Below are 17,141 nucleotides of genomic sequence, written 5' to 3'. Positions count from 1 at the left end.
TGCCCAGGATATAGTCGGAATCGTACAATCGACTCAGTCGGACTGTAATTCGCAAGGCTATATATAGCACGCAGGCACGCAAAGTTGATCAATGATGCTCACTGGTGTTTTAGACCTACATGTATGTAAACTCATCATTATGCTATGTTCATAGACTGTTCTATCAGACAGGGAAACTGGAAGTTCATGAGATTCCGATCACCATAAGCCACAGAGAGACAGCCAGACCCAACGGAGGCGGTCCCCAATATGTTAGAAGAAGGACTAGCAATAGAGTACTATACCGTCAACCTGCATGATCAGCGCCAGAGTATGGAAGGAATGCAATGCCTTACTATAACGACACTATGTAGAAGACTATGTCCACAAACTTCGTTTATCAGAAAGACTCAACACTTGACTTCCTCATGCTGATTAAGGAAGGGTCACTGTACATATTTCTAAATATTAGACTGCTGCAAACTCTGTGTCTGAAGTTGTTCAATCAGAAAACAAGATATTTTCTCTTGGGAACATGGAATTAATGACAGAATGAAAATATAATTAATACACGCTTTCGGATATATAATTAAATTAACGTAAAGTATAAACAACAGTTCAGCAGAATTTTTTACTTATACGATTCCGACAATAACATAAGCATGCGTTTATGAATCAAATTCAGATGCTACATGAGTTCGTGAAAAGGCGGCTGTCTTCCGCCCATCGGTAACACCCATCACAAACACTTGGAAAGGCAAGTCAGTGCGTCAGAGTTGGAAATGTACATATACCCTTTGCGCTTTTAATTGTTCTTGATCATGAATGTACAATACTAAACCGGTCATGTCCACATTGAGATTATGAGTAGGATTTTAAAAAGGAAGCAAGATAGAGAATCGTCTTCTTGGGCACATGTAGTGAAGGCCCAACACAACACGGAATTATTGCAACCACAGATCGTTGCTCACAATATCGGTTACTGGATTGTCTGGTCCAGACTCGATTATTCACAGGCCGTCTCCATATTGCAGGAATATTGCGGCTTAAAAAGAACACACGGACGCACGCATGTATGTATAGGTTTTAAACGACGAAAGGTCTCCAGAGGTGAGGCCGGCACTTTAATGCAAGAACATTTAGCAGTATACGACCAAATAAAGACCTAATACGAGACCTTGCTTTGGTGCATTTGTTGAAGACGTTGTCTGCAGGTGGCCTGTCTAAAAAAGGTCTGTGAGGTCTGCAAGTGAGTGAGTGAGTGAGTGAGTGAGCCTCTTTTAACAATATTCCAGCAATATCACGATGGGGGTCACCAAGCAAGGGCACGTGGCCTTCATGGAATCGTGGGCGCCGATCCCAGTTCTTCGTCATGACGAGCAAATGCTTTCACCTCCGGGCTCCACAACCGCCCCTGTTACATAATAGCTATTTTGAGGAAACAAAACATGTACGTCAGTTGCTATCATTTAGGATAAAAAAAATGGAATCTTTGACATCTTCAGAAATCTAACTCTATCCAAATTGTAAATATGTATGTGTTTTATATGAAATAATACAGCAATAACCCACGGCTTCAATTGACAGACCCGTAAAGATTCCGGGGTAGAATAGGTCTTCAGCAACCCGTGTTAGCCGTAAAAGTTGACTAATGGGATCCGGTGGTCAGGCTTGCTGACTTGGTTGATACATGTCATCGTATTCCAATTGCGTGGATCGATGCTCAGGGTGTCAATCACTGGAGTGTTTGGTCCACACTCGTTTATTTACAGGTCGCCCTCATTTAGCTGGACTATCGGTGAGTGCAGCGTTAAACAACATACAAACAAACATTAATTGACAATATATATGTATTACGGCAATATATATATATATATATATATATATATATATATATATATATATATATATATATATATATTCAGTTTGTAAGTGTCATTACATGCTGAATGACCCCCTAATCTTATATCAGAGGAGTGGAGAGATATCACTAAAAGGTGACATGAATACACCTTCTCTCTAACACCAACTTTAACTTTAACTCCGGACGAGATTGTAACATAGATGGTTTGAGCAGAGACAGTGGTGGGTTTTATGATCGACTAGTCACCGACGTCATTTGGAACATGTCTGTCTGACGTTCAGAACATACACAGTCTTCACAAGAGGAACTCTGTCTGGTCTATAGGGAACCATAGCCTGTTTCACCACTCCAAACTTGCACAGGCAACAAACCATTCCGATAGCCGACCCGTGAAGATTCCGGGGTAGAATAGGTCTTCAGCAACCCATTCTTGCCGTAAAAGGCGACTATGCTTGTCGTAAAAGGCGACCAATGGATCGTGTGGTCAGGCTCGCTGACTTGGTTAACACATGTCATCGATCCCAATTGCGTGGATCGTTGCTCATGATATTAATCACTGGATTGTCTGGTCGGGACTCGATTATGTACAGATCATATAGATCGAATATTGCTGATTGCGGCGTTAAACGACAAACAAACAAACACACATTCCGTTAGCCACGAGTGATGAAGGGCAGTGTATTTTGAGATGCAATCAGTTTTGACGGCATCGTTGACATGCCATCCAATCAGCTTTGACGACATCGTTGACATGCAGTCCCCTCAGCTCGTGATGTTCACACACTATTTCTGTGATCCTCTGGGAGATAAGGCCCTGGTCGTTCACACTGGAGATCTTGTAATTAACCCCCGCCCAACAAAGTTGGCGGGGAATATGGAAACGGGCTCCGTCCGTCCGTCACGTTTCATTTCCGGAGCATGGCTCAGAAACCGTTCAATATTTGTTTCAGGGAACTTTGCAGGTGTGTCAATTACATGCTGAACTGGTGCCTTTTGCTATTTAGAAATTTTAGAAAAAAATTATTTTTTACTTTTCCATGGCAACAAGATGGACTTAGGTTCCAAACTCTTTTCCATGACAAGTTCCACCTCGGTTAAAAAAGGTTACGGTTTGTTTAGATTTAATGATATTATAAATTCTGCAACAGGGGCGGGGGATATAGCCAAATTAGTAGCAAACTTTTGTTCATATTTGTAAGGACACAAGTGTTGTTTCTGTATATCCAACCCATGAAATATGGAAATTTAATTATTTTAATCCATTGCTTTATTTAAACAAACAATTATAGGTCAGAATGCGTTATAGTGGAACCATTAAACCCTAAGTGTCATTTAATGGCAATGCCACCGTCTGTAAAAGGCGACTATGCTTGTAATAGGTGGCGACTGACGTGACCTGGTGGTCAGGCTCGCTGACTTGGTTGATGCATGTCATCGTATCCCAATTGCGTAGATTGATGTCCATGATGTTAATCACTGGATTGTCTGGTCCAGACACGATTACTTTCAGACCGCCGTCATATAGCTGGAACATTGAATGTGGCGTTAAACAACAAACGAGCCCCAAAAAAACATTTCACCAGCGGGTCAGGTCATCGTTGTATTTGATTTATATGTTAAAGGAGCGATATAAGGTGAACAACCGAACTAGTGAGTGAGTGAGTATGGTTTTACGCCGCTTTCAGCAATATTCCAGCAATATCATGGCGGAAAACACCAGAATTGGGCTTCACACATTGTACCCGTGTCGGGAATCGAACCCGGGTCTTCAGCGTGACGAGCGAACGCTTTAACCACTAGGCTATTCCCCCCCCCCCCACGAACAAGTGAAGTCAGTATTATAAACAAAAGCATTATTACCGATTGGGGTCTTTGATGAGTTGATGGTATGCAGGGAAGATGATTACAATATATCGTCTCCTGGTATGTACATAACGGGCTTCTCCACTCACGTACGTCTACATCCCCATCTACTCAGCTGTATTAACACTTCCCCATACCTGCATATATGCTGGCCTATGCAGATCCGGGGTAGAATAGGTCTTCTGCAACCCATGATTGCCGTAAAGGCGACTATGCTAGTCGCAAAAGGCGACTAACGGGATAGGGTGGTCAGGCTCGCTGACTTCGTTGAAGCATGTCATCATATCCCAACTGCGTGTATCGATTGCTGAGTGTTGCGTTAAACAACAAACGAACAAACAAATAAGCATATATGCTTGTCAACCATGCTTTGTACATCATTTGCCTAAAATACAACCTACGATGTGAACCTACAATGAAACGTTGTTCCTCATTTTATTAAGTAGTTGTTCACACATACATCATATCCTTACTTAGTACTCCAACTTCTAACTGCCTCTCAAAAAGGTTATACACGTTCTTGTCTAAATGGGCATACAATCATCGCGGGCCGGTCATCCAAAACGTTACGATTCACTGTGCAAGCGTTGCGTCTTTAGGCGTGCCAGAGAGTTACATGTGTGATCGTGGGTTCGAAAAGCGGTTGGCCCTGATTATGTATGCCGGCACAATACTTGAGCTTGTGTGAGGGGCAGTCGGGTAGCCTAGTGGTTAATGCGTTCGTTCGTCACGCCGACCACTCGGGTTCAATTCCCGACATGGGTACAACGTGTGAAGCCCATTCACTAACTAGTCTAGCTTGTGGGTTTCACCATAGCGGTAAACGTCTAAGGCTTCGGAGTTTCCTCCCTCATCAAGCTGACACTCCGTGAGTGAGTGAATGAGTTGTATTTTGACGCCGCTTTGAACAGTGTTTTAGTTCTATGACGGTGAGTCTCAGACGTTAACCGCTTTGGTGAAACCAACGAGCATGGGTATGATGCTGACAAAACTTAAACGGGGCGAACCGGGATTCGAACCCACTGACATAGGATCCAACAAGTGACTTAGTGACACTACTTCTCCGTTAAATCAATACTGTTTTAGCGATACTAATATCAGAGGAAATACATTTGAATGAACATAACGAAAATATAAGGTAAAATTGCCAAGCCTGTGGAGTTTGCTCTGACGCCACACAGGAAATTAATGTTTGCCAAGTCGTGTCGACAAACTCAGTGCTTTGTTAGTCTGTGTGTTGAAATACAGATAGTTTTTCACTTGGTTGTGCATTTCTAGGGGTCGATAGTTAAACAAATGTGACATGGCACTTAGTTTTTTAGCATTTTTTAAGTATATTTGCGACTAGACGCATTTCTCCAGAGAATGACAACCGAAAGTTTTCGCTTATGATTACAAAGCAACGCCAGAGAAAAAGTCTCGATTGTACCACAAATAATTCATTTTGGCATAACAGGCGAAATAGCAGTGAGGATAATATGAAGCGATCACTGAAAACTGAAAATAAGTTCGAACAAAGATAAGCTAGAAGAATGGTCGCGTTGGTTTGACTGATACAAATCCTCCAAAATGAACTGCCTTTATATTACTTTCTGAAATTTAGATTACCCGGATAATCGGAAAAGACCTCCAAAATGAGATTCTGCTGATCCCGGGTTGAAGGACCACATTCAAGATTATCATCCGTGGCCTGTCAACAACATAATCGTGTTGGTAACCTTCATCAAAATTGAGCCACATAAATTCCAGCCAGTAGAAGTATACACCCATGTTGTTTGATGGCTAAAGTGTATAAAGCCAGACATATTTATAAGATGGTTATGTATTTGATACGGGTATCAAAGCTATGTTTTGGACGATAAGTTGGCAGTGTTTTTAAACTAACTCACATAATCTAATTTCTAAACTAAACTTTTCCCATATGACCATAAACGGAGTGTTCTTAAGCTTACCCACATAATCTAACTTCTAAACTAAACTCTTCCCAGATGATCGATAAACGCATGAGTAAATCTGATCCAAGGAGATCTAAGGCCACAGTTGACGAAGGCACATACGACTCTATGGGGGATAAAGGCTTATTAAGGAATGCTCAATAAATTAATATGTTCCACCCAGTTTAAGCAGCCTAACTTGAAAACTGAAGATAAACCTATCATATGAAATCATTTTCCCCCAGGACAACCCCAGTGTTCCAACTCTATGACACGAATTATTTTTTTTAAATTTTCTTCTCCATCTAATTGAGAAGTAAGGATAAAATTGTTTCTACTCTTCACAACGAGAGAAAACATTGAACACCTCTGTGATGCTGATGCAGAGTAAGCTGATGGAACATTCTATTCCTCTCTAAAACTCTGTCTGCAAGTCTACTATCTCCACGCCGAGGTACAAGGATTAAAGTACCCACGTGTCTATTGCCTGCTGCCAAACAAGACCGAGGCAGCCTACAGCAGAACATTTCAATTGGTTCACAAGAACTACAGCGACACCGCCTATTCTCCAACCACAAGTGTTTCAGACTGACTTTGAAAAGGTTTCTGTAAATGCTGCTACTGCTGTGTTCGACAGAGTACAGATCCGCTGATGCTTACTGATGCTTACTTACTTACTCTTGAAGATTTAACGTGCGCTTTCCGACATTATGCGTATTTCGCACACGGACAGCGAATGCTATTTAAATTTTGCTCCCATTTTGCATTCCTACATGAATAATCGATTATGGGTACATTGGGTTTAAAAATTAAATCAGGTTGGATGACACCGTTTTGATAACTTTTTTATTTTGGCAAATCCATTGTCAAGTGTGTACTTTATTTTGCCCGGAAGTTGAGTCGTGATGGTAAATTTCCGCAACATTGTAAACATCTACGATCTCCACCACTTTCAGCTTCCCCCTAAACATTTAATCGACACGCCCTGATGTGACTGAATTATATTCAAAGTGTCTGATGAACATTCAGGCTCATCTCAAAGCTTGTGTTCCCTTCGTCACAGTCATCGCTGAAGCAGGGGGCATATTGCTGATCTCACATCAACTGTCAGTATATTGATCCGTGGCGGCAGAGGAGACCTGCCCATCGTGAAATGGTCGGCATACTTGTAAGGATAATTTCCAAAAAGTGTGAACGATGTGCAGGAACCTAGTTTTACTTTTCGTAAGACGCCAGTGGCTGTGTCGCTAGAGTAACGTAATAACTAACGCACTGTATGACAAGATGTTCATAAGTCCAAGAAATGAGCAATGTTTTAAATAGCGAGACGAGAAGATGCAGGGCAGTTCGTGTAAAGATATATTTCTTGCCAAGAATAGATCCGTAGTACCTCATGTTTGTAAAAAGAGCACCCGGCTGTAACGTTCTGGTAAGATCATCGGGCTGTCACGTTCTGGTAAGATCATCGGGCTGTCACGTTCTGGTAAGATCATCGGGCTTTCACGTTCTGGTAAGATCATCGGGCTGTCACGTTCTGGTAAGATCATCGGGCTGTCACGTTCTGGTAAGATCATCGGGCTGTCACGTTCTGGTAAGATCATCGGGCTGTCACGTTCTTGTAAGATCATTGGGCTGTCACGTTCTTGTAAGATCATCGGGCTGTCACGTTCTGGTAAGATCATCGGGCTGTCACGTTCTGGTAAGATCATCGGGCTGTCACGTTCTTGTAAGAGCGTCGGACTGTCACGTTCTGGTGAGATCATCGGTCTGCCACATTCTCTTTATTGTCTGCTTGCGTGCCATCGTCCCCGATGGCGAGGATCGTTGCTTTTGATATCAGTCACAGGTTTGTCTGGCCAAAACTCGCTGTCATATTACCGACGGTGGAGTTCTACATTCAAACACGACGCTGAAGAATGCTTGATTCCGTTTGGTAAGCATTACAGTAAAATGGCAGTTGGTACTTCATATATATATTTTATTATTTTATAACGCAAACAAATAAAGCGATCATTTCCATTAAACATCCCAGTTATCTATTGATATAAACTCTACAGTTAGACTTAAAATAGTAGGTTTGTCTACTAATTCACTCAATCACTGTTACATTGCAATGGAAAGAAAACGAAGAAGTATCAATGTCTTGAAGAACCTCCACGGATGTTATGAAGCCATTTCAGCGTTAGTGGCAGACACTTTTATTCTCAAGCGTGCTTAAGGCTCTGTGAGACTGTTCGTTATCTTACAAACCAACCTGTACCCTCGTCTGCCTTTAAACTAACATGTTTCTCCACTGTCGCAAACACCCGTGAAGATCCGTGGTAGAACAGCAACCCTCTTCAGCAACCCATGCTTGCCGTAAAAGCCGACTATGCTTGTTGTAAGAGGCGACCAACGGGTTCGGGTGGTCGCTGACTTGGTTGATGCATGCCATCGATCCCAATTGCGTTGATTGATACTCATGATATCAATCACTGGATTGTCTGGTTACAGACGGCCGATTATAGCTGGAATATTGCTGAGTGCGGCGTTAAACAACAATTACGAACCAACCAACACAGCAACATGTACCCAATGATAACAAAAAACAAGGCGGGGGCTGGGGTTTTGAATCGAGATTAGATCTGTTTTTAAGCTACAGCTACAAAACCTCAATTCTTTTTTTAAGAATAACACTCAACAAAAATGCAAAAATGCAATTTTTGTTGCAGACAATTTTGTTTTTATTTCCCACAATCGGAAGCATAATTATGTTTTTTTTCAAGAATTGTCTGGGACAATTTATTTTTTCGATCAAATTCCAGTTCTCCCTAGAATATCAAATGATCGGTCCATCAAGATAAATGAGATTTATGTGTTCTTGAGTATCTGTTATGATACTGTTCTGTTAAAAAAATGGCTCAGTCTATTCCATTTCAGAGATTTTGATTAACTCTGTTTAGCTTTTTTGTCTCTTACACGAAATGATATTTTTTCCAGTAGAGATACATTGATTAAACTTGTTTCTTCCCTCGACAACATTCAATAAGTGAAAGGACCGACAAGATTTCCCCCATGGCAATTCGTGAGCAACGGTCATCAATAAAACTTGAGAACATGAGACACATTACCCAATGGAAACGTCCTTTTATCACTTATATACGAGTAGATTCTAATAACTAACGAAACGCCAGACAAATGTAGTCATACTTTTGAGAAAGAAGTGTAATTTTATACAACAGAAGATAATGACAGAAGGTACACCCTCAGCGCAGTGCAAAAGTGCACATCTGCAGATTTATGGTATTCCGCCGTGGACTGTCCGTAAACCGGATTTATGCAGCTTGTCTGTTGTGTCGGTGGACTGTAAAATTGTATGACCGTTGAATAACCATCTGTCCATAGCCTGCCCTTATTCTCCTTGTTGATTTTCAACAGCCGTCTGTAGACTGTCCATTGACTGACTGAAGGCTATCCGTATGTTGTCCATTGACTGTCTGAAGGCTATCCGGACACTGTCCATTGAATTTCTGAAGGATATCCATACACTGTCCATTGACTGTCTGAAGGATATCCATACACTGTCCATTGACTGTCTGAAAGCTATCCGTACACTGCCCATTGAATGTCTGAACGCTATCTGTATACTGTCCATTGAATGTCTGAAGCCTATATGTGTACTGTCCATTTAATGTCTGAAGGTTATCTGTATACTGTCCATTGACTGTCTGTAAGCTATCCGTATACTGTCCATTGATTGTCTGAAGGCTATCCGTACACTGTCCATTGGCTGTCTGAAGGCTATCCATATACTGTCCATTAACTGTCTGAAGGCTATCCGTACACTGTCCATTGGCTGTCTGAAGGCTATCCGTAGACTGTCCATTGAATGTCTGAAGGCTATCTGTATACTGTCCATTGGCTGTCTGAAGGCTATCCGTAGACTGTCCATTGACTGTCTGAAGGCTATCCGTATACTGTCCATTGACTGTCTGAAGGCTATCCGTACACTGTCCATTGACTGTCTGAAGGCTATCCGTACACTGTCCATTGACTGTCTGAAGGTTATCTGTATACTGTCAATTGACTGTCTGAAGGTTCTCTGTGCACTTTCCATTGACTGTCTGAAAGGCTATCCGTATTCTGTCTATTGACTGTCTGAAGGCTATCCGTACTTTGTTCATTGACTGTCTGAAGGTTATCCGTGCACTGTCAATTGACTGTCTGAAGGCTATTCGTGCACTGTCCATTGACTGTCTGAAGGTTATCCGTACACTGTCCATTGACTATCGGAAGGTTATCCGTAGTATGTCAATTGACTGTCTGAAAGCTATCCGTACACTGTCCATTGACTGTTGATTGACTGAAACTGTTCGTTGGTTAGCTGTAATTGCCCGTTCTACATGCATTACAAGCGGGCTTTGCTGTCCATAGACTGTCTGTGGTGTCCGTCTTCTGTCTCTAGCTGTCCGTTGACTTTCTGTGCCTGCCCGCTGACTGACTGTATACTCATTATCGATTGCTTGTATTGTCTGTTGTCTGTCTGTAGCTGCCCTTCGACTGTCTAGTTAGATGTCGTTGTCTCTCCTCAATCTATGAGTTTATAATTTACCACAAAACATGACTTTGTGTGTCCTTGATATCTTTGTACTTCCTCATTCCAAGTGTTTTCAATTTATCCTGCAATAGATGACCTTGTCTTTCTTCATTCTACGTGTTTACAATTTGGTCTATAATATATGTCTTTGTTTTTCCTGATTCTACGAGTTTACAATTGATCCTCTGGTAGACATCTCTATCTTTACTGTTTCTACGAGTTTACAATTAATCCTGTAGTAGACATCTTTGTCTTTACAGTTTCTTCAAGTTTACAATTTATCCTGAAGTAGACATCTTTGTCTTAACTGTTTCATCAAGTTTACAATTTATCCTGCAGTAGACAGCTTTGACTTTACTGTTTATTCAAGTTTACAATTTTTCCTGCAGTAAACATCTTTGTCTTTACTGTTTCTTCAAGTTTACAATTTATCCTGCAGTAGACATCTTTGACTTTACTGTTTCTTCAAGTTTACAATTTATCCAGCAGTAGACATCTTTGACTTTACTGTTTCTACGAGTTTACAACTAATCCTGTAGTAGACATATTTGTCTTTACTGTTTCTTCAAGTTTACAATTTATCCTGTAGTAGACATCTTTGTCTTTACTGTTTCTTCAAGTTTACAATTTATCCTGTAGTAGACATCTTTTTCTCTACCGTTTCTACGAGTTTACTATTTATCCTTCAGTAGACATCTTTGTCTTTACTGTTTCTACGAGTTTACAATTTATCCTGTAGTAGACATCTTTTTCTCTAGTGTTTCTACGAGTTTACTATTTATCGTGTAATAGACATCTTTGTCCTTCCTGATTCTACATGTTTCTTTCAAAAGTTTCGACTAAGTACTGGTTGTGACCAAAACATGTAGATTGCGTGGCTGCAGGGGGAAGCTAGGTATCTCAAACTTAGAGACTGTGGTCATTTATCGATAACATGGATGAGAGCTACTAGCAAGTTAGTCATTAAACATGTTGACCATTCATATAGTAAGGAATATATCTTCTGAGGTTCAGGACAATTTGTCAAAAAGGAAAGCAAATGTTATCTGAAGTTTACTGGTGAGTGAGTGAGTGAGTTGGGTTCAACGCCGCTTTTAACAGTATTATAGTTATATCACGGCGTGTCAGCTTAATGTAGGAGGAAAGCCCGCAGTGATGCAGGTCTCTAACGTTTACCACTTCGGTGAAAACCACGAGCACGGGTATGGTGCTGACAAACCTAGAGCATAATCGGGGCGATCCGGGATTCGAACCCACAGTTATATGGTTTCTGGCGTGTCAAAGGGAAGCAGCTCTGCTCAGCGAATCGCGGCGCCTTTGGGGGCGACTGGGCCACCCGTGCCCCCTGAAGTTTACTAAGAAAACATTATATGAAATTGTTGACTTTCACATACATAACGTTAATGTGGAATTTGGGGGTAAGACATTTAGGCCAAAAGTAGGCATCCCCATTGGCCCGAAGTGTGTGCACCTGCTTCTGATCTGTTTTTTCGTGCATATGAATCGGAATTTCTGATCAGAGTGGCCGTTTGTTACGAGTGACATAGTGGCTCAAGTAAAATAAGGAAGGACCCAACTAAGTTTCACTATCAAGAATATTCTATTATACCCTACAATTATTCAATATTTACACACCTGACAAATATAATCTGGCAAACTAAAATGCATGCGACAAAATAAAATAGATGAATATTCAACGTGATACAGGAACTCCACCAATCGGACACATTCTGGATCCTGGTCACAAACATCACAGTAACTCTAATCACAGTTCCACTTCCCTGTCTCTCACAAATGACCAAATTCATCACACAATTCTACTGGTGGGAATATAACAGACCGACATGGTCAACACAGGGATACAGATGTCCGTCCTAGACCCGTCTCAAATCTCACACTCCAAACCTCTCTCCCAATCCGAACCCCCGGGGGTAGGTATACACAACCTGTCCTTCCCCCTCCCAATTATTACCTGGTACAACTATTATCTGGTACAATCCTTAGTTTGATCTCCTGTTGATTCTCGAAACATAAACATAAACGTATTGTCACATATGTCGTCTGTCAAAAATATTCATGTTTAAAATAAATGATTCAAATACAAACCATTCCCAATGAAGATATTAGTTTGTCTTGTAGTGTGAATTGATTGATTGTCGATATGGATATTTGAAGATGAACTAAGAAAAAAAAATTCGAATGTCTTTAAAGGTATATGTATACATTATAAAGATATTCAACACCTTACATTGCTTTTTGTCCTGAAATATTTCGTCTTATGAACACGTTCATTATCTCAATATCGTATTCAATTCCACACAGTGCCGTACACAACATGAATTTATTTTACATATATACCCTGGCTACATGGGCTGAATAAAACATATTTCGCGTCTGGACTGAATGCAAGTATATCTAAGTATTAAAATGCATGTTATGTTATATAGGCAACACACATATATCATTGTCTGTTCAGATAAATAAAATTAGCTTTTGTTTTATGAATAAAATGTTCTTTAAACCACATTAGCGACCTTTTTTTTTTTCTAAAATGTGTGGCCTGGTCATTAATATCCATGTCAAATAAAACCCAGACATCATATATATTATGAAACACCAGGTGTTTTCAAGCAACACCAAGTTCTACTCATGTTGCGAACAACCATTGTTCTAGAAACTGACACGTCAATGCTAGTCTTGTGTTCATGCTAGGACCTTGTCAATATCCATTGTGTAAAAGTGTAAGTACATGTAGAACACATTAACAGACAGTGTTTATATTTCTAAAGTCGGCATTTGGGATTCCAAAGTTGTTTCATGTTTTAAAGATTGCCCGTGTTTGTTTGAAGGGAGTATGCACTTCTTAGTTCATTGTATCAACCCAACACCTACACATTCACGGGGGCGGTCAGGTAGCCTTGTGGATAAAGCGTTCGCTCGTCACGCCTAAGACCGGGGTTCGATTCCCGACATGGGTACAATGTGTGAAGCCCATTTCTGGTGTCCCCCGCTGTGATACTGCTGGAATATTGGTAACAGCGGCGTGAAACACCACTCGCTCACATTCACAAACAAAAGCATCACAAATACTCTTTTCAAAATTGTAAGTGATATCAGCTTCTAATAATATTGAACGAATTGGAAACAAATTACAACCAATAGTGAAGAATGACAGTAGATGTTATGACCGCAAACGATCTTGATGGCATGGACGAAGCATACTGCAAAGATCATGAGTCTCCCAATGGCGATTTGAAGGAGTCCCATTGTCCCATTCCTGGCCAAGCTCAGCCAAATGCGGCCTTTGACGTTGATCATTACGTCTCCCTGTCATGTCACAGTGACCATGCCTTGCAATATGTGAAGTGGCGTCAACATTACCGATCAACCGTCATGTCATTTGTACTCAGAATACATTGACATGACGTTCATTCCGACGTCACCAGACACGACCACGTCTATCAAGGAAGTCAAAGTGAATAGGGACTCATGGCACGATTACCCCACTTTCGACTTAATGTGCTCAATTAACGTCTGTTGGCAATATGGCGACTTGTAAGGGGCGGCACACCACGTAGCCGTCGAGCATGGAGATGAACTGCGTGTAGTCGCCTGACCCGTACGTTTGCAGTAATCTGATTCGCCGGTTGTGCTCGATTCCGTAGAGCCTGGTTTCGGATCAATCGATCATTTTCTCGATTGACCGTTGAATCGTTTGTCGTTGACCAGGGACGCCGAAAACGGGGTCAGTCGTAGAAAATGTGTGTTTGTTGGTATCTGTACCATAACATTGAAACATTACACATATTGGCCATTGCACGCTGACTTCTGCAGGTTTCCAGCACGTCAATAGGCCGTAGACGCTCCACGCGTTAGAGACGCCGCAACTGTATTATTGACCTTCCTTGAAAGTGTCAAAATCAGGATTGACACACTGCGCTGTGTGGCGTTAGTGTGAGAGACATAACAGTTATTGCATTGGATGTTTGTCGTCAACATTTATCTTTGTTCATTAATTGATATTAACATTTATGTTTCATGGTCTCCCAATTTTTTAAGAAATAAAATCATTTCCTGCTAGGAATAACATATCAAACAATCCATATACAATACAAAAAACTCAATAAGATTCGAAAAGACCAACTTCTAAAAATATAAAAACGACAAAACCTGTCCATAATCGTAAGAAATTTCTTCCCTGTTCGATCCCGACTGTATCACAAGCATGTGTCCTTGCATACCAATCAATTAGTCATTTTTGTATTATAGAAAATAAACATGTAATGATACGAATTCTCGACGTCACGTCCACTTGTACAGGGCGGCCCAGGATGGATGTGTGTGAGAAAACGTGAGTGAGTGAGTTGGGTTTAACGCCGTTTTAACAGTATTCCAGATATAACACGGAGTGTCAGCTTTAATGTAGGAGGAAAGCTCAAAGGGATGCGGGTCTTAGACGTTTACCACTTCGGTGAAACACACGAGGACAGGTATGGTGCTGACAAACCTAGAAACATAATCGGGGCGAACCGGGGTTCGAACCAACAATCATAGGTTTCTGGCGTGCCCAAGGGACGCAAGTCTACACAACGAACCGCAGGGCAGTAGACGACTGGGCTACCCGTGCCCCCGTGTGAGAAAACAACGCAAAATTCATTCAAGCAACACACACACCCCATAATTCTTAATGCACACATATGCCAGAACATGGACATTTGAAATGTACTCCTAAAAAATGAAGAGAATCATGAAATATAAATACCAACTATCAGAACAAAGATAAAACCAAAGGGCACGACAAACATCCAGTGCAAGAACTTTTATGTTTGTAAACCTTCACACCAAACACATCCAATTACTTAAAAATGCCTCACGCAGTAGGGCCACACATGCGCGTAGGGTGTCGATCTTGATTTCGACACTTTCAAAGAAGGTCGATTAATCTCTGTGGACCATTATTTCTGTCGATCGTATTGATTCTGCTTATCAAACAGTCGCCATGTGTGCCCAATGAGTCATTTGGCCCTTCGAGCGTCGAGTGCTCTGAACCTAGGTGTACTGATCTGAGCCTACGCCCAAATCATGATAGAGTGATTTTGAACGACACATATGCCCACTCCCTATGTTGGTGCGCCGCTTTCTCAGATGTAATGGAATCAAGTTTCGTTGAATACCCTTCCTTTATATATCCATTTAAGATAACGGATGCTTTACGACACTTTTTTCTCAGAGTGTGGCGTTAAACAACAAACAAACAAACTGCACTATACAGTTTTTGTCAGAGGTTCAAATAAGTTGGGTCTAGCGGACAGGCTCACTGCTCTGTTATTTGCAACCAGATAATCATACTACAAGGGAATAACGCCTAATTTGGCAGTGATGTCTGTTTGCTGTTTTTTTCTCACTGGTAACATGATGTCCCGTCCATCTGTCAACGTTCTTCTTCTAAAAGCGTAAAAAATCGTTCCAAAGGTTATTACATGTTCGTAATAAAATGCACATCATATGTGTGGTATCAATAATTTTGATTACCTTTTCTAATAGCATAATTATTTCATGGTGTAAAGACTTCTTATAATCTTATAAAGCGACAAAACCTTCCATGGTCGTAATTTGTTCAAATGTAAAACATAATACAACATAAACCGCATTCTTTCGGATGTTAAAAAGGTTTTTTTCGGCCATAAAATGATCTTTTGATCATCTGAAAGTGATCGTCTGTCTCCAAGCATATCCTAAAAAGTAATTTAGCAATACTCCAGAAAGTGTTTACTCAAGAAAAGTAATGATATTATCTGGCAGAGGAACGTATAACCAAAGAATATACTTATGATATGATATACTATTGTGACTTTAAAACCATGCTTAAACTTATTATGCAGGAACTTCGCTTGGCGCTGCAAGTCACAATTTCAATACGCAGTGTGTCAGATGTGTCCTTCTGACGCGTCAGATGCAAAGAGAACGCCAAACATACATTAGAATTGTTTTCTTTTCTATATGATGTCTATTTTGTTTTTGAAATGTGAAGGACTTACGAAAAGTCAAACGATGTCGTCAAAAATATCGAAGTGTTTCAGACATGTAGATTGTAACATACAGTGAGAATAATCCAGTAAACAAATTGTACAAAAGGCAAAACTGACGACAAGAAATACATGAAACTAGGTGTACACAGAAGAGAGTTTATATTGAGGTTGGTAATTGTCTTAATACAAAGAAGGCAGATCGCGTTCTTGAATGATGGTAACGTTTGAATCTTTACCAAGTGCCGAATACTATGATCGTGAAATGTGTTAGAACGAGTCTGTTTGCAACATAACAAGATTAATCATAACGTTAGAATACATGAACATGTCTATCACTTTGATCAGAAATCTCTCTGAAAGAGACAGGAAGTCATGAGATCTACTCAGGAAATGGTCACAAGTCGTCATCTAAAGCTGCTGATGTAGAGAATTAGGTTGGAGACCAAGTCGGTGAATAGCCCACGCGATCTGGTCATTAGGGCGATTTGTAAAGTGTAACTTACCGTTTACATTTGACCACATGCTCTTGTTCCAAATTTGGAAATAGAGTGGAATCTCGATTTCATTTCCAAGACCACTTGTTAATCTGTCTTTGAACTTCATTGGATTTCATTGGATTACATAGGTTTGATTTGGGATGTTTCTTTGGTGATAGTTAGTTTATTGATCAATTCCAGTAAGTTATTCACTAACCCCAGTCTCACGGCCTCTAGTATGGTGGCCTCACTTTGGATGCTAGCGATCCATAGCCCATTTTTATATTGTGTTGTTGAATAATAATGTCAACTTTGAAATGTTCTCAAATAGTTTTAAAATCGAAAAAGTAATACTCTAGTTATTATACTTTTCATCGTTCACAGGTTTTTATTCAATCTAAATATATTTATTAAAAATGG

Source organism: Haliotis cracherodii, unplaced genomic scaffold, assembly GCF_022045235.1.
Source record: "Haliotis cracherodii isolate W230 unplaced genomic scaffold, xgHalCrac1.p SCAF_14, whole genome shotgun sequence".
In the NCBI taxonomy this organism is placed as follows: Eukaryota; Metazoa; Mollusca; class Gastropoda; order Lepetellida; family Haliotidae; genus Haliotis; species Haliotis cracherodii.
Note: the sequence above shows the minus strand (reverse complement) of the source record.